An 18,467-nucleotide genomic window follows, 5' to 3' on the forward strand; every position below is an offset into this window, starting at 1 on the left:
GGTCCCGTTCCTGCTGAGCATAGAGACACAAGCTACTCCTCACTGATAAGGCCCAACAAGGCCGAAACATGTTTGGGGATGCTTGTGGTCTCATGCAGAAGGGATGTGACCTAGCAGTTGGGGCTGGACTGCCCCTTTTGGGGTGGGACAAAGCCTGATTTCCATATGGTCTTTCCCCTTCTGTAATGGCTTGGCAGGTGAAGAACAATGGACTGGACGGTTGCCCAGAGCAATGCCAGTTGTTAAGATTCATTCTAAACCTTCCAGCCATCACCTCTTTGTTTTTGCTTTGTCACCCTGAGTGGGAGGGTTATGCCCAGACGTTGATCCCTGATGAGGCCCAACAAGGCTGAAACCTGTTTGGGGATGCTTGTGGTCTCGTGCAGAAGGGATGTGACCTAGCAGTTCGGGCTGGACTGCCCCTTTTGGGGTGGGACCAAGCCTGATTTGCAAATGGTCTTTCCCCTTCTGTAATGGCTTGACAGGCAAAGAACAATGGTCTGGAGGGTTGCACAGAGCAATGCCAGTGGTTAAGATTAATTCTAAACCTTCCACCCATCACCTCTTTCTTTTTGCTTTGTCACCCTGAGTGGGACGGGTACGCCCAGACATGGGTCCCGTGCCTGCTGGGACTCGAGACCCAAGCTACTACTCACTGATGAGGCCCAACAAGGCCGAAACATGTTTGTGGATGCTTGTGGTTTCGTTCGTGCAGAAGGAATGTGACCAAGCAGTTCGGGCTGAACTGCCCCTTTTGGGGTGGGACCAAGCCTGATTTGCATATGGTCTTTCCCCTTCTGTAATGGCTTGGCAGGCTAGGAACAATGGTCTGGAGGGTTGCCCAGAGCAATGCCAGTGGTTAAGATTCATTCTAAACCTTCCAGCCATCACCTCTTTGTTTTTGCTTTGTCACCCTCAGTGGGACGGTTATGCCCAGACTTGGGTCCCGTTCCTGCTGGGCATAGAGACACGAGCTTCTCCTCACTGATGAGGCCCAACAAGGCCGAAACATGTTTGGGGATGCTTGTGGTCTCATTCAGAAGGGATGTGACCTAGCAGTTGGGGCTGGACTGCCCCTTTTGGATTGGGACCAAGCCTGCTTTTCATATGGTCTTTCCCCTTCTGTAATGGCTTGGCAGGCGATGAACAATGGTCTGGAGGATTGACCAGAGCAATGCCAGTGCTTAAGATTCATTCTAAACCTTGCAGCCATCACCTCTATGTTTTTGCTTTGTTACCCTGAGTGGGAGAGTTATGCCCAGACGTGGGTCCCGTGCCTGCTGGGCATAGAGACCCAAGCTATTCCTTACTGATGAGGCCCAACAAGACCGAAACATGTTTGGGGATGCGTGTGGTCTCGTGCAGAAGGGATGTGACCTAGCAGTACAGGCTGGACTGCCCCTTTTGAAGTAGGACCAAGCCATATTTGCATATGGTCTTTCCCCTTCTGTAATGGCTTGGCGGCGAAGAAAAATGGTCTGGAGGGTTGCCCAGAGCAATGCCAGTGGTTAAGAATTATTCTAAACCTTCCAGTCATCATCTCTTTGTTTTTGCTTTGTCACCCTTAGTGGGAGAGTTATGCCCAGACGTGGGTCCCGTGCCTGCTGGACCTAGAGACCCAAGCTACTCCTCACTGATGAGGCCCAACAAGGCCAAAACATGTTTGGGGATGCTTGTGGTTTCGTGCAGAAGGGCTGTGACCTAGCAGTACGGGCTGGACTGCCCCTTTTGGGGTGGGACCAAGCCTTATTTGCATATGTTCTTTCCCCTTCTGTAATGGCTTGGCAGGCGAAGTAAAGTGGTCTCGAGGGTTGCCCAGAGCAATGCCAGTGGTTGAGATTCATTCTAAACCTTCCAGCCATTATCTCTTAATTTTTTCTTTGTCACCCTGAGTGAGAAGGGTATGCCCAGACGTGGGTCCCGTGCCTGCTGGGCCTAGAGACCCAAGCTAATCCTCACTGATGAGGCCCAACAAGGCCGAAACATGTTTTGGGGATGCGTTGGTCTCATGCAGAAGGGATGTGACCTAGCAGTTCGGGCTGGACTGCCCCTTTTGGGGTGGGACCAAGCCTGATCTGCATATGGTCTTTCCCCTTCTGTAATGGCTTGGCAGGCGAAGAACAATGGTCTTGAGGGTTGCCCAGAGCAATTCCAGTGCTTAAGATTCATTCTAAACCTTCCAGCCATCACCTCTTTGTTTTTGCTTTGTCACCCTGACTGTGAGGGTTATGCCCAGACGTTGGTCCTGTGCCTGCTGGGCCTAGAGACCCAAGCTACTCCTCACTGATGAGGCCCAACAAGGCCAAAACATGTTTTGGGATGCTTGTGGTCTCGTGCAGAAGGGATGTGACCTAGCAGTACGGGCTGACTGCCCCTTTTGGGGTGGGACCAAGCCTGATTTGCATATGGTCGTTCCCCTTCTGTAATGGCTTGGCAGGCAAAGAACAATGTTCTTGAGGGTTGCCCAAGCAATTCCAGTGGTTAAGATTCATTCTAAACCTTCCAGCCATCACCTCTTTTTTTTGCTTTGTCACCCTGAGTGGGAGGGTTATGCCCAGACGTTGGTCCCTGATGAGGCCCAACAAGGCCTAAACATGTTTGGGGATGCTTGTGGTCTCGTGCAGAAGGGATGTGACCTAGCAGTTCGGGCTGGAGTGCCCCTTTTGGGGTGGGACCAAGCCTGATTTGCATATGGTCTTTCCCCTTCTGTAATGGCTTGGCAGGCAAAGAACATTGGTCTGGAGGGTTGCCCAGAGCAATGCCAGTGGTTAAGATTAATTCTAAACCTTCCACCCATCACCTCTTTCTTTTTGCTTTGTCAACCTGATTGGGACGGGTATGCCCAGATATGGGTCCCGTGCCCGCTGGGACTAGAGACCCAAGCTACTACTCACTGATGAGGCCCAACAAGGCCGAAACATGTTTGTGGATGCTTGTGGTTTCGTTCGTGCAGAAGGGCTGTGACCTAGCAGTTCGGGCTGAACTGCCCCTTTTGGGGTGGGACCAAGCCTGATTTGAATATGGTCTTTCCCCTTCTGTAATGGCTTGGCAGACTAAGAACAATGGTCTGGAGGGTTGCCCAGAGCAATGCCAGTGGTTAAGATTCATTCTAAACCTTCCAGCCATCATCTCTTTGTTTTTGCTTTGTCCCCCTGAGTGGGAAGGGTATGCCCAGACGTGGGTCCCATGCCTGCTGGACCTAGAGACCCAAGCTACTCCTCACTGATGAGGCCCACAAGGCCAAAACATGTTTGGGGATGCTTGTGGTTTCGTGCAGAAGGGATGGGACCTATCAGTTCGGGCTGGACTGCCCCTTTTGGGGTGGGACCAAGCCTGATCTGCATATGGTCTTTCCCCTTCTGTAATGGCTTGGCAGGTGAAGAACAATGGTCTTGAGGGTTGCCCAGATCAATGGCAGTGGTTAAGATTCATTCTAAACCTTCCAGCCATCACCTCTTTGTTTTTGCTTTGTCACCGTGACTGGGAGGGTTATGCCCAGACGTTGGTCCTGTGCCTGCTAGGCCTAGCGACCCAAGCAACTCCTCACTGATGAGGCCCAACAAGGTAGAAACATGTTTGGGATGCTTGTGGTTTCGTGCAGAAGGGATGTGACCTAGCTATTCGGGCTGGACTGCCCCTTTTGGGGTGGGACGAAGCCTGATTTGCATATGGTCTTTCCTCTTCTGTAATGGCTTGGCAGGCGAAGAACAATGGTCTGGAGGGTTGCCCAGAGCAATGCCAGTGGTTAAGATTCATTCTAAACCTTCCAGCCATTACCTCTTTGTTTTTGCTTTGTCACCCTGAGTGGGACGGGTATGTCCAGACTTGGGTCCCGTGCCTCCTGGTGCTAGAGACCCAAGCTACTCCTCACTGATGAGGCCCAGCAAAGCAGAAACATGTTTGGGGATGCTTGTGGTCTCATGCAGAAGGGATGTGACATAGCAGTTCGGGCTGGACTGCCCCTTTTGGGGTGGGACCAAGCCTGATTTGTATATTGTCTTTCCCTTTCTGTAATGGCTTGGCAGGCGAAGAACAATGGTCTGGAGTGTTGCCCAGATCACTGCTAGTGGTGAAGATTCATTCTAAACCTTCCAGCCATCACCTCTTTTTTTTGCTTTGTCACCCTGAGTGGGAGGGTTATGCCCAGACGTTGGTCCCTGATGAGGCCCAACAAGGCGGAAACATGTTTGGGTATGCTTCTGGTCTCGTGCAGAAGGGATGTGACCTAGCAGTTCGGGCTGGACTGCCCCTTTTGGGGTGGGACCAAGCCTGATTTGCATATGGTCTTTCCCCTTCTGTAATGGCTTGGCAGGCAAAGAACATTGGTCTGGAGGGTTGCCCAGAGCAATGCCAGTGGTTAAGATTAATTCTAAACCTTCCACCCATCACCTCTTTCTTTTTGCTTTGTCACCCTGAGTGGGACGGGTATGCCCAGATATGGGTCCCGTGTCCGCTGGGACTAGAGACCCAAGCTACTACTCACTGATGAGGCCCAACAAGGCCGAAACATGTTTTTGGATGCTTGTGGTTTCGTTCGTGCAGAAGGGATGTGACCTAGCAGTCTGGGCTGAACTGCCCCTTTTGGGGTGGGACCAAGCCTGATTTGCATATGGTCTTTCCCCTTCTGTAATGGCTTGGCAGACTAAGAACGATGGTCTGGAGGGTTGCCCAGAGCAATGCCAGTGGTTAAGATTCATTCTAAACCTTCCAGCCATCACCTCTTTGTTTTTGCTTTGTCACCCTGAGTGGGACCGGTATGCCCAGACTTGGGTCCCGTTCCTGCTGGGCATAGAGACACAAGCTACTCCTCACTGATGAGGCCCAACAAGGCCGAAACATGTTTGGGGATGCTTGTGGTCTCATGCAGAAGGGATGTGACCTAGCAGTTGGGGCTGGACTGCCCCTTTTGGATTGGGACCAAGCCTGCTTTGCATATGGTCATTCCCCTTCTGTAATGGCTTGGCAGGCGATGAACAATGGTCTGGAGGATTGCCCAGAGCAATGCCAGTGGTTAAGATTCATTCTAAACCTTCCAGCCATCATCTCTTTGTTTTTGCTTTGTCCCCCTGAGTGGGAAGGGTATGCCCAGACGTTGGTCCCGTGCCTGCTGGACCTAGAGACCCAAGCTACTCCTCACTGATGAGGCCCACAAGGCCAAAACATGTTTGGGGATGCTTGTGGTTTCGTGCAGAAGGGATGTGACCTAGCAGTTCGGGCTGGACTGCCCCTTTTGGGGTGGGACCAAGCCTGATCTGCATATGGTCTTTCCCCTTCTGTAATGGCTTGGCAGGTGAAGAACAATGGTCTTGAGGGTTGCCTAGATCAATGGCAGTGGTTAAGATTCATTCTAAACCTTCCAGCCATCACCTCTTTGATTTTGCTTTGTCACCGTGACTGGGAGGGTTATGCCCAGATGTTGGTCCTGTGCCTGCTGGGCCTAGCGTCCCAAGCAACTCCTCACTGATGAGGCCCAACAAGGCAGAAACATGTTTGGGATGCTTGTGGTTTCGTGCAGAAGGGATGTGACCTAGCTATTCGGGCTGGACTGCCCCTTTTGGGGTGGGACGAAGCCTGATTTGCATATGGTCTTTCCTCTTCTGTAATGGCTTGGCAGGCGAAGAACAATGGTCTGGAGGGTTGCCCAGAGCAATGCCAGTGGTTAAGATTTATTCTAAACTTTCAGCCATTACCTCTTTGTTTTTGCTTTGTCACCCTGAGTGGGACGGGTATGTCCAGACGTGGGTCCCGTGCCTCCTGGTGCTAGAGACCCAAGCTACTCCTCACTGATGAGGCCCAGCAAAGCAGAAACATGTTTGGGGATGCTTGTGGTCTCATGCAGAAGGGATGTGACATAGCAGTTCGGGCTGGACTGCCCCTTTTGGGGTGGGACCAAGCCTGATTTGTATATTGTCTTTCCCTTTCTGTAATCGCTTGGCAGGCGAAGAACAATGGTCTGGAGTGTTGCCCAGATCACTGCTAGTGGTGAAGATTCATTCTAAACCTTCCAGCCATCACCTCTTTTTTTTGCTTTGTCACCCTGAGTGGGAGGGTTATGCCCAGACGTTGGTCCCTGATGAGGCCCAACAAGGCCGAAACATGTTTGGGTATGCTTCTGGTCTCGTGCAGAAGGGATGTGACCTAGCAGTTCGGGCTGGACTGCCCCTTTTGGGGTGGGACCAAGCCTGATTTGCATATGGTCTTTCCCCTTCTGTAATGGCTTGGTAGGCAAAGAACATTGGTCTGGAGGGTTGCCCAGAGCAATGCCAGTGGTTAAGATTCATTCTAAACCTTCCAGCCATTACCTCTTTGTTTTTGCTTTGTCACCCTGAGTGGGACGGGTATGTCCAGACGTGGGTCCCGTGCCTCCTGGTGCTAGAGACCCAAGCTACTCCTCACTGATGAGGCCCAGCAAAGCAGAAACATGTTTGGGGATGCTTGTGGTCTCATGCAGAAGGGATGTGACATAGCAGTTCGGGCTGGACTGCCCCTTTTGGGGTGGGACCAAGCCTGATTTGTATATTGTCTTTCCCTTTCTGTAATGGCTTGGCAGGCGAAGAACAATGGTCTGGAGTTTTGCCCAGATCACTGCTAGTGGTGAAGATTCATTCTAAACCTTCCAGCCATCACCTCTTTTTTTTGCTTTGTCACCCTGAGTGGGAGGGTTATGCCCAGACGTTGGTCCCTGATGAGGCCCAACAAGGCCGAAACATGTTTGGGTATGCTTCTGGTCTCGTGCAGAAGGGATGTGACCTAGCAGTTCGGGCTGGACTGCCCCTTTTGGGGTGGGACCAAGCCTGATTTGCATATGGTCTTTCCCCTTCTGTAATGGCTTGGCAGGCAAAGAACATTGGTCTGGAGGGTTGCCCAGAGCAATGCCAGTGGTTAAGATTAATTCTAAACCTTCCACCCATCACCTCTTTCTTTTTGCTTTGTCACCCTGAGTGGGACGGGTATGCCCAGATATGGGTCCCGTGTCCGCTGGGACTAGAGACCCAAGCTACTACTCACTGATGAGGCCCAACAAGGCCGAAACATGTTTGTGGATGCTTGTGGTTTCGTTCGTGCAGAAGGGATGTGACCTAGCAGTCTGGCCTGAACTGCCCCTTTTGGGGTGGGACCAAGCCTGATTTGCATATGGTCTTTCCTCTTCTGTAATGGCTTGGCAGGCGAAGAACAATGGTCTGGAGGGTTGCCCAGAGCAATGCCAGTGGTTAAGATTCATTCTAAACCTTCCAGCCATTACCTCTTCGTTTTTGCTTTGTCACCCTGAGTGGGACGGGTATGTCCAGACGTGGGTCCCGTGCCTCCTGGTGCTAGAGACCCAAGCTACTCCTCACTGATGAGGCCCAGCAAAGCAGAAACATGTTTTGGGATGCGTGTGGTCTCGTGCAGAAGGGATGTGACCTAGCAGTACGGGCTGGACTGCCCCTTTTGGGGTGGGACCAAGCCTGATTTGCACATGGTCGTTCCCCTTCTTTAATGGCTTGGCAGGCAAAGAACAATGTTCTTGAGGGTTGCCCAAGCAATGCCAGTGGTTAAGATTCATTCTAAACCTTTCAGCCATCACCTCTTTGTTTTTGCTTTGTCACTGTGTCTGGGAAGGTTATGCCCAAACGTTGGTCCTGTGCCTGCTGGGCCTAGAGACCCAAGCTACTCCTCACTGATAAGGCCCAGCAAAGCCGAAACATGTTTGGGGATGCGTGTGGTCTCGTGCAGAAGGGATGTGACCTAGCAGTATGGGCTGGACTGCCCCTTTTGGGGTGGGACCAAGCCTGATTTGCATATGGTCTTTCCCCTTCTGTAATGGCTTGGCAGGCAAAGAACAATCGTCTGGAGGGTTGCCCAGAGCAATGCCAGTGGTTAAGATTCATTCCAAACCTTCCAGCCATCACCTCTTTGTTTTTGCTTTGTCACCCTGAGTGGGACGGGTATGCCCAGACGTGGGTCCCTTGCCTGCTGGGCCTAGCGACCCAAGCTACTCCTCAGTGATGAGGCCCACCAAGGCCGAAACATGTTTGGGATGCTTGTGGTTTTGTGCAGAAGGGATGTGACCTAGCAATTCGGGCTGGACTGTCGCTTTTGGGGTGGGACCAAGCCTGATTTGCATATGGTCTTTTCCCATCTGTAATGGCTTGGCAGGCGAAGAACAATGGTCTGGAGGGTTGCCAATAGCAATGCCAGTGGTTAAGATTCATTCTAAACCTTCCAGCCATCACCTCTTTGTTTTTGCTTTGTCACCCTGAGTGGGACGGGTATGCCCAGACGTGGGTCCTGTGCCTCCTGGGCCTAGAGACCCAAGCTACTCCTCACTGATGAGGCCCAACAAAGCCAAAATATGTTTAGGGATGCTTGTTCTCTTGTGCAGAAGGGATGCAACATAGCAGTTCGGGCTGGACTCCCCCTTTTGGGGTGGGACCAAGCCTGGTTTGCATATGGTCTTTCCCTTTATGTAATGGCTTGGCAGGCGAAGAACAATGGTCTGGAGTGTTGACAAGATCACTGCCAGTGGTTAAGATTCATTCTAAACCTTTCAGCCATCACCTCTTTGTTTTTGCTTTGTCACCCTGACTGGGAGAGTTATGCCCAGACGTTGGTCCTGTGCCTGCTGGGCCTAGAGATACAAGCTTCTCCTCACTGATGAGGCCCAACAAGGCCGAAACATGTTTTGGGGATGCGTGTGGTCTCGTGCAGAAGGGATGTGACCTAGCAGTATGGCTGGACTGCCCCTTTTGGGGTGGGACCAAGCCTGATTTGCATATGGTCTTTCCCCTTCTGTAATGGCTTGGCAGGCGAAGAACAATGGTCTGGGGGGTTGCCCAGAGCAATGCCAGTGGTTATGATTAATTTTAAACCTTCCAGCCATCCCCTCTTTGTTTTTGCTTTGTCACCCTGAGTGGGACGGGTATGCCCAGACGTTGGTCCTGTGCCTCCTGGACCTAGAAACCCAAGCTACTCCTCACTGATGAGGCCCAACAAGGCCGAAACATGTTTTTGGGATGCGTGTGGTCTTCTGCAGATGGGATGTGACCTAGCCGTACGGGCTGGAATGCCCCTTTTGGGGTGGGAACAAGCCTCATTTGCATATGGTCTTTCCCCTTCTGTAATGGCTTGGCAGGCGAAGAACAATGGTCTTGTGGGTTGCCCAGAGCAATGCCAGTGGTTAAGATTCATTCTAAACCTTCCAGCCATCACCTCTTTGTTTTTGCTTTGTCACCCTGCTTGGGACGGGTATGTCCAGACATGGGTCTCGTTCCTGCTGGGCCTAGCGACCCAAGCTACTCCTCAGTGATGAGGCCCAACAAGGCCGAAACATGTTTGGGATGCTTGTGGTTTCATGCAGAAGGGATGTGACCTGGCAATTCGGGCTGGACTGTCGCTTTTGGGGTGGGACCAAGCCTGATTTGCATATGGTCTTTCCCCTTCTGTAATGGCTTGGCAGGCGAAGAACAATGGTCTGGGGGGTTGCCCAGAGCAATGCCAGTGGTTATGATTAATTTTAAACCTTCCAGCCATCCCCTCTTTGTTTTTGCTTTGTCACCCTGAGTGGGACGGGTATGCCCAGACGTGGGTCCCGTGCCTGCTGGGCCTAGAGACCCAAGCTACTCCTCACTGGTGAGGCCCAACAAGGCCGAAACATGTTTGGGGATGTGTGTGGTCTTGTGCAGAAGGGATGTGACCTAGCAGTTCGGGCTGGGCTGCCCCTTTTAGGGTGGGACCAAGTCTGATTTGCATATGGTCTTTCCCCTTCTGAAATGGCTTGGCAGGCGAAGAAAAATGGTCTGGAGGGTTGCCCAGAGCAATGCCAGTGGTTAAGATTCATTCTAAACCTTCCAGCCATCAACTCTTTGTTTTTGCTTTGTCACCCTGAGTGGGACGGGTATGCCCAGACGTGCGTCCTGTGCCTCCTGGGCCTAGAGACCCAAGCTACTCCTCACTGATGAGGCCCAACAAAGCCAAAACATGTTTGGGGATGCTTGTGGTCTCGTGCAGAAGGGATGCAACATAGCAGTTCGGGCTGGACTCCCCCTTTTGGGGTGGGACCAAGCCTGGTTTGCATATGGTCTTTCCCTTTATGTAATGGCTTGGCAGGCGAAGAACAATGGTCTGGAGTGTTGACCAGATCACTGCCAGTGGTTAAGATTCATTCTAAACCTTCCAGCCATCACCTCTTTGTTTTTGCTTTGTCACCCTGACTGGGAGGGTTATGCCCAGACGTTGGTCCTGTGCCTGCTGGGCCTAGAGATCCAAGCATCTCCTCACTGATGAGTCCCAACAAGGCCGAAACATGTTTTGGGGATGCGTGTGGTCTCGTGCAGATGGGATGTGTCCTAGCCGTACGGGCTGGACTGCCCCTTTTGGGGTGGGAACAAGCCTGATTTGCATATGGTCTTTCCCCTTCTGTAATGGCTTGGCAGGCGAAGAACAATGGTCTTATGGGTTGCCCAGAGCAATGCCAGTGGTTAAGATTCATTCTAAACCTTCCAGCCATCACCTCTTTGTTTTTGCTTTGTCACCCTGCGTGGGACGGGTATGTCCAGACATGGGTCTCGTTCCTGCTGGGCCTAGAGACACAAGCTACTCCTCACTGATGAGGCCCAACAAGGCCGAAACATATTTGGGGATGCTTGTGGTCTCATGCAGAATCACCTCTTTGTTTTTGCACAGTTATTGTTAAGCAAATATAACATAATTTAGAATACAGACAATTGAGAAATTATAAATTGGATTGTATTTCTTTCACATATACTTATTCTATCCACTATTAGATAAGGGGCCCACCAGCGCTGCCAGGGATTGCTCACAGAAAAGGAGAGTGAGATAGAAACATCTGTCCCCCTGCTTATTGTTCTCTTTCCTTTTCTCTGAACACTAACTGCTGTGTAGTCTGCAAAACTGGACCATACTGAGGCACACACCCTTCCTAGGGAATGACAGGCAGTAACTAGTTCTTGTGCTCCCTTCAATAACAGAGACATACACAGAACCTTTTGTCACTGCAGAGCATTATATATGCCTCTCACTTTCAGAGCTCGAGCATGACGTGTGATATGCCCCCCCCCCCTTCCCTTTCGTGTTAATAAGCTGGGATATGGCCAGCTCTTGCAAGAGTTTGCCCAGTAAAGGGAGGATGGAGATTGGGGTGATAGTTTGCCGGGCAAGTAGGATCGGCAGACAGCTTCTTGGGGAGAGGATGCAGAAGGCAGTGCTTAAGAGGAGAGGGGAAAGTTCCAGTGGCAAAAGAGTCATTACATAAATCGGCCAAAGCTGGAGCGAGGGTGTCAATATGGTCCTTGATGGTTCTGGAGGAGCAGGGGAGCACCTGTTTGGACGACACTTTCACAGATCATACATGTCTAAAAACCTTGTCAGGTGTTGTTAGAATGAAAGAGGAGAAAGGATGAGGACAGGGAGAGATGGCCCAAAGGATCCTGAGAGAGGAAGAGGGAGAGGAAGAGGAGATAGAGGACAGGATGTCATGAGTTTTAACAGAGAAGTGAGAAGCCAGGGTCATGCAGAGGGGTGAGAAGTAACAGGGGAGATAGAGACTGCAACAGGATTGGACAGTTCCTTGCAGATTTTAGAGAGTTTTGCTGTGTTGTTGGAGGTCGCAGAGATGTGGGCTTGAATGTGGGCTCTCTTCTTGGACAGGAGAGTCTGTATTGAGTTTGGAGCAGGTGGCAGGCCAATTTGTCAGAGGATGCGCCGGGGGCCCTCCACTTCCTCTCAGCCACGCTGCACTTGCGTTTCAGGATGCAAGGTCGGAATCATACCAAGAGTTGCACTTGGAGGTAGGCTTTAGCCGGATTCTCATGACAAGGGCAAGGATGTCCCGGGTGTTGGAAATAGAAAGATGCAGATTAGAAAGGGCTGTATCAGGCTGTGAGTCAGCTGCAGGGGTAGGAAGAGCAGAGAAAGTAGACTCAAAGGCATCCACTGGCACACGCTTCATTGGCCAAATGACCGAGAAGGTCAGGGGCAGTTCTGGGGAGGGGGTTTTGCCTGAGGGATAGAGTTTCAGATGACAGGAGAGTAGAAAGTGGTCAGTCCAAGAGAGAGGAGTGGTGAGAGGGTTCGACAGGGGGATGTTTGCGGTGATGAGAAAATCCACAGAGGGACTTGGAGTGCTTGTTCTGTTGTTGTTTTGCCTCAATGCTACCTCACCTTTCTGCGCAAAACCCTGACCACACATTTTCATTTGGATGTGGATATACCTATGTTTCACCCTAACTCACTCTATTCTTTCTGTTCCTTGCCTCACTGTGTGGAACCCTCCATGCTCCACCTCTCTCCCCTATATCTCGCACATCCATCAATGGAAATGCATTTCCGTCTTCATGTTTCTCTCGGTTTACAGTACTATTCCCTTAAATAAAGGTAGCCTGTGGTCTTCCGTGCTTATTCTGCTGCCCAGGGAAATTCCTTTCTGCAAAATGGATTGAATAATTCATGTTTCATTCATAACAAGACATGTTTGGGAGCATATGTATGTATATTTGCTTTTTCTATCATTCATTTTAAACAATTACTTGGTTTGTTTTTGTTGTGTTTTGCATGGACTACAATGCACATATGTAATTAGTGAAATGGCTGTTCTAAGTATTGATGCAGTTAGATGGGTGGATACTGTCCACTTAATCTCTGTGGGCATTCACAGTAACGTATGGTTCATTGAAAGCAGCCCTTTCAGAAGATCTTTACATGTGTGGCCACCTTAGGCAGGCATGTTTTTGGTTCACTTTCCTGAAATTCCTCAGCATCTTAAGGTTTTATATTCTAATTCTGCTGGTTGCTTTTTGTGTTGATAAGTAGGTATATGGCCCTCTGTTCTGTGTGCCTTTAATCCTGCAGGGTTCCAGAAATAGCTAAGACATCCAGCTGGGATAGTGAAGAGTTACTGGTCCAGGACGAGTCATTCCCTTTCGATCGATCTCGGTGCGGTTAATGGCATAAGGGGTGCCTGGACTTCGAGCCACCTGGGAATCACGTTGTGACAAATTGGATTCTGCTCTGTAGGAGTACAAGGATGGGTAAGGGTAAAATGGCCCACTCAGCCCTCACACTTCTACAAACCAAAAGCCAGCACAATCATAAAGGTAAAACAGGGGCATTTCAGAGATATACCTCCTTTGCCTTTTGTGATAACGTGGCCCGACGGGAATCTTTGAATGTGGGGTATGAATGTGATCCAGTAGTGATTCAAACAACAAACTACACAGTCCAAAATAAAGGGAATCTCGAGACAATTCTATAAACAAGTATATATTTTAGTTAAATTAAACTCACCATCTGCAGTAGAACAAAAAGAACAATGTACAAAAACCCACCCTCATGAAAGCCAAAGAGGAAGCAACAGACTGGAGAAAGTAGTATGAGCAATGGTACAGGGGTAATAGGCTAGTACCAACCACAAAAGAATATGCCTTGGTTGAAACAAGGCTCTTCAGTGACATAACGAGTCTCTAAGGTTTTAGTGGAGAGGGGGGCCAGTTTGTGGTCAACAGTACCTGGTTTAGGCTCCTTGGTAGGTTGACAGTATTGAGCCCAGTGTCAAAAGTTGATTTGAGCGGATCAAGCTCAGTCGGGCATGTTGGATAGTGTGGGCCCAAGTGTGTGTTGAGTAGAGGTGAATACTGTCGCTCTGTGCAGTCGAAGGAGGGCTCTCATCGATACAGCTCAGGGTGGTTGTAGGATATCTTCACAGCCGGGCCAGGCTGAGTCCATCTTTAGCCACCAGGATGGGTCAATGAGTGACAAAATAGCGGTTTCTGTCTGACGACAGTTGTTGAAATGGTTATCTTGGAGGTGTTGATGTGCAGGTTGGTGAGTCGGCTGTTTAAGGGCTAGACAGTTGAGCCGTGATTGTAACTCCTGGTCAAAGTTGGCATGTGACTCTCCCGTGGTTCGGACTAGGTCCCGGCATTGAACAGTATATTCGGACCTAGCAGGTGACAGGCTCAGCTAGGGCAAGATGCAGCCTGGAGCTGCTTTGAAATGCCAAGCAATACATCAGATTTGTGAAGGAGTGCAAAAGCTAGCGCCGGCATCTTCCTTTTGGTTCAAGGTGCGGCAGAAGTGGGAGCTTCAGCTGATTCGGTGCTCCAGCTGATGTGAGGCCTATTCAGGGGGACTTGAGGAAAGGATAGTTCAGTTCAGGGCCTGCTCTCCCAGATTTAGACGATTCTGGTGCAGTGTGGCAGGGCCTGATCCACAGCAAAGGTTCATCCCCAATGTGCCCTAGGAGTGGGTAAGGGGCAGATTGGATCTATGTGATTATTGCAACCCAGTTTACTGCGCTGGCCGAAAATCCTGACTTTCTTTCTCTTTTACGACCCCCTTTTCACATACTATATATGTGGGGGGAGATCCCCATACTCCCCCCAATATTAATTATTTACTTTACCCCATCCCCCACATATATATTCTGAGAAATTGAGTTAACAAAAAAATAAAGTCGGCATTTTCGGCTGGCGCAGGAAACCCGGCGTAGTAGTTGTATGATTCCGGCAGATCTCTCTTTTAAAGGAGAATGACCTAGGTGGACTAGAGCTAGCCTGCCTTAGTGTTCCAATCCCTGTTCTTCGTCAGAGTGGACTTTGACCTTCTGGTGTCACACCCAAAGTGCTTTGTTCCAAAGGGACAGGAAAAAGAAAGAGAGACAGAGAGAAACAAAATGGTGGAAGTCTCCTTCAATTGACTAGAGCACTCCTGTATACTGTAATCCTGCCCCCATTACTTCTCACTGAGAACAAAGCCCTTTAGAGATGCAGCACCATGGTATGAGGATACTATTTTTTAATGAGTTTGCTCCGTTGATGCCGGGAATAGGACAGCTGCCTGCTGTGTCACTGCCTCTGGTGGAGAGTGTTACCTGCCCTCACAAAGAGATCAAAGAAGGGACCCGGTCCTCCAGGTTCATGTCCTGACACGTGGCATTCTCTAGCTGGATGACTATAATACACAATGCAGAGCTGACTCACAGGAGCTGATACATGTGCAACATCAATTGGGGCGTGGACGGCCATGATCATGAGTATTGCCATGCACCATAAGAGTTTAACCTGCCATCATGGGTTACTTACAATCATCATAGTTTTGGTCCATGTGGGCATACCTTAAATGCATCCACTGCAGTGCAGAGACCTACCTGTCGCTACAACTGTAGAGTGGGCATCTTGCGACTCTTGAAACTTCTCTACGCCATGGGTAGAGAAGGCACCACAGATCAGGGTACACAGATGCAGCAGGACAGAAGTACACTATGCTTTTGTCATGGAATGGATGGAATGGGGAATCTGATTAGCAGATTCCCCTGTCAGAGATGGAATATGCATCATTGTATTTATTAATAAAAATAAAAAAGCAGGGCTTTGCACCCTTGCTAGGTGGCACAGAGCAGGTTCAGGGGTCACAGGTGCTAGTTTGGCAGATGCTGTGACAGCCAAGTCACTTCATCATAGAGGCTGCATTTAAGGTCTTCACCTCTGTTCCAAAACCACGTAACTATGAGAGTCACTATCATAGTGGCAGTTGTAAACTTTAATTGTAAGCCATACCTGAGTGTAGGGTAAGGTGGCTGGTATCTCTCACAATTATCCAAGCTACAGCAATATGATATTATATATGTGTGTGTACTGTGAGCCCAGCACAGCTGTGGAAGGTTTATGTGTATTCCTGTCAGACAGCATTGCTCTGCAAAATGACAGGGTAGAAGACTGGATGGATATGCCACTCCTTTGCAAGGTGAGGTAAGACTTCTCTTCATTAACACCCTTGGCGGGGGAGCCAGTGGCTAGGTACGCAGGCATGAACTACCGGTACAAGCCTGCATTCCAAGCTGCATGACGGCTGGCTCGCCCTGCCACCATCTTCCCCCACCCTCCGCCCCTTTTTTTTTTCTTTACGAACACCCAGACACCGACTTACCTTATTTCAGCTGTGGCGGCCCTCGCTGCTGCTGCAACACCTTTCTCTCAGCTTCCCCCAGCTGCCATGGAAAGAGAAGAGGGACTCCAAATGTAGCCTTCCATTCCCTTTCCATGGTGGCCATCTTGGAAAAGGATTTTCCTTCCTACAGCGGGATGCCACGCGTGTCGCGTTGTAGGAAGGAAAATCCTTTTTTTAGCACCCCAGGTTACCACTTTGGTGCTGGAATGGGGGATAACAGCCCAGAGCCTTCGTTATCCACCATCTCTTCACTCGGGCAGATAATTTAGGCTGTCGGGCCATTATCCCCCGTTCCAGCCCCTGGAACAGGGGATGAATGCCACAGTAAGTCAACCTTACAGTAGGAGCTGGCCTAAGAAACAGGAATCAAAGGGCACACCCATCCCAAAAGGACCAGCCTCACACCAGGGTGCTGCATTCGAAAAGGGCCTTTGATGCTATTGACAAGGAAATGTGGTTAGGTTAGGGTAGATAAAGGGGGCTCGGCTCCAACTTGAAGCTCTCCATTTCACCCGCGTCCTTCAAACCGCCAGTATCTTCACTGCTAATCTTTATCGAAAGTCGCCCTGACCCAGGGAGCCCATCAAACAGCTACACTTAAACACTACACTGGACTAGCCAACTGCCCATCCAGTCACCAGCATCTTCGCTGTCGAACCAACCCTGATGACTCTCACGACCGGCACTTCTTGAACCACAGCAAACTTTAGATCCAGCCAGCTCAACATCTGCTTCCTCTTTAGAGCAATGCAACCGCTGCATTCGAACCATATTCGAACCACATGAACAGTACTGATGCACCATATTCGATGCTGTCGAACCGCCAAGAAAAGTGAAAGGTATTATTGACAGATAACTGCTCTTTGGTTCATCTTTGGGCCATAGAGACTGGATATGTCAGGTCGCTTTAATCCCTTTGCAGACAAGCACATATAATTTTTAAAGGACATTGTGGTTTTTCTATCTTTGCATATTCTGCGTTCTTTCCTCAGAGGTGGATTTTGTATAGTGTTTTTCTATTTAGTTATTTTTGAAGATGGTCTGTACAATTAAAGTATATGTACATTTAAATAACCTTGATTAGACCGTCACTTTTTTTGGACTGTTATGCTTCACTGGTTAGGTTGCTACTGGATCACATTCACACCGCTCTTGAGAGTATAGCCTTCCCTCGAACCTCAGTACCACAAAAGGCAAAGGAGGTATATCTTTAAACTGTGCCTGTTTTACCTATATGATTGCTCTCACTGTTGTTTAGTAGAAGACTGAGGGCCAACCAGGCGCTTTAGCTTCTACTCCTCCTTGTACTGCTGCAGAGAAAAAGTCAATTTGTCACACACCCTTTGTGAGATGATACCATTTGCTGTTACGATCTAGGCTCACTGCAAGGTTGCGGAGTGGGTTTCCTGTGCAGGATCTATTTTCTTATTATCTGTGGTGTTGTCAGGAAACCTGTGACTTTGCTGGAGCTTCTGAGAAGCTGTCTCGTAAGAGAATGATGTAGTAGCATTATCGCACAATAGTAACCCTGTAACAGCAACATGTGAAGAGTCTGACCTTCAGTCCCTGGAGAGATGAGCCCAGCTGATCCCATGTGAGGGAATACAGACGGACAAGATTGGAGGCAGTTGTAGCCTGGGATCCTCTATGGAGCTTGCCCATGTATAGGGTCTAACCAACCAGCCGTGTGGGTACCTATCATATGTAATGATGTCACTGATGATGCTGTGTACCCTTATAATGTGTTGCTCATGCAGATTATGGCAGAGCATTCTCGAGCAGTGTTAGGCAAAATCCTGTGCAGTGCCCTTAGGGACCACTACACATAATTAAGACTACAGGGGGGTAATACAAGTTTTACCTTTGGTACAAGCCTGTACTACTAGGTTATAGTGGTAGTAGTAGCGGAGCAGCCAGGCTTATCTCAAGAGTATATGAGCAGTAGCAGAGATTACACAAAGGGACACAATTACTTTGGCTCAAGCAAACACTGACTCAAGGTTTCAGGTAAAAAATATAAGTACATTTATTTTTAAAACATTTGTTATTAACACAACACTTCTATTAAAATTTAAAACCACACGTTAAATACACTACCCCTGACCAATTCACTTTGTACGGTATAAATCAAGGTAAGTACCCAGTGTTTGAGAGAACCGGTGTTACAAAACAATACACGTTACCGTGAATACGATTGCGATCACTTTTTGACAGTTCGGTCTACTAAATAAACGCATATCTGTGGCAAGAAATACTACCGTGGCAAAAACACACTTAGCCCCTGAGATACCCAGAGAGAGTTGGGGGAAAAAATCATAGGCAATATGTTAGATAGGCAGACAGAATCGAAGAACACTCATAGACAGAAATACAAGAGTCAAGAGGCCGGAGCCAGTGTCAATTGGAACCGGGTTCCTGTGTCGAGGATCACACATCGGATAGTTCGGGATTCAAAGTTGCCAAGAGTACTTTAGATATTGTCAAATGTTCATAAGCAAAAGTTATAAGAAGGAGGGAAAAAT

This window comes from Ambystoma mexicanum, chromosome 1q, assembly GCF_040938575.1.
Source record: "Ambystoma mexicanum isolate Mex_15411 chromosome 1q, UKY_AmexF1_1, whole genome shotgun sequence".
Lineage (NCBI taxonomy): Eukaryota > Metazoa > Chordata > Amphibia > Caudata > Ambystomatidae > Ambystoma > Ambystoma mexicanum.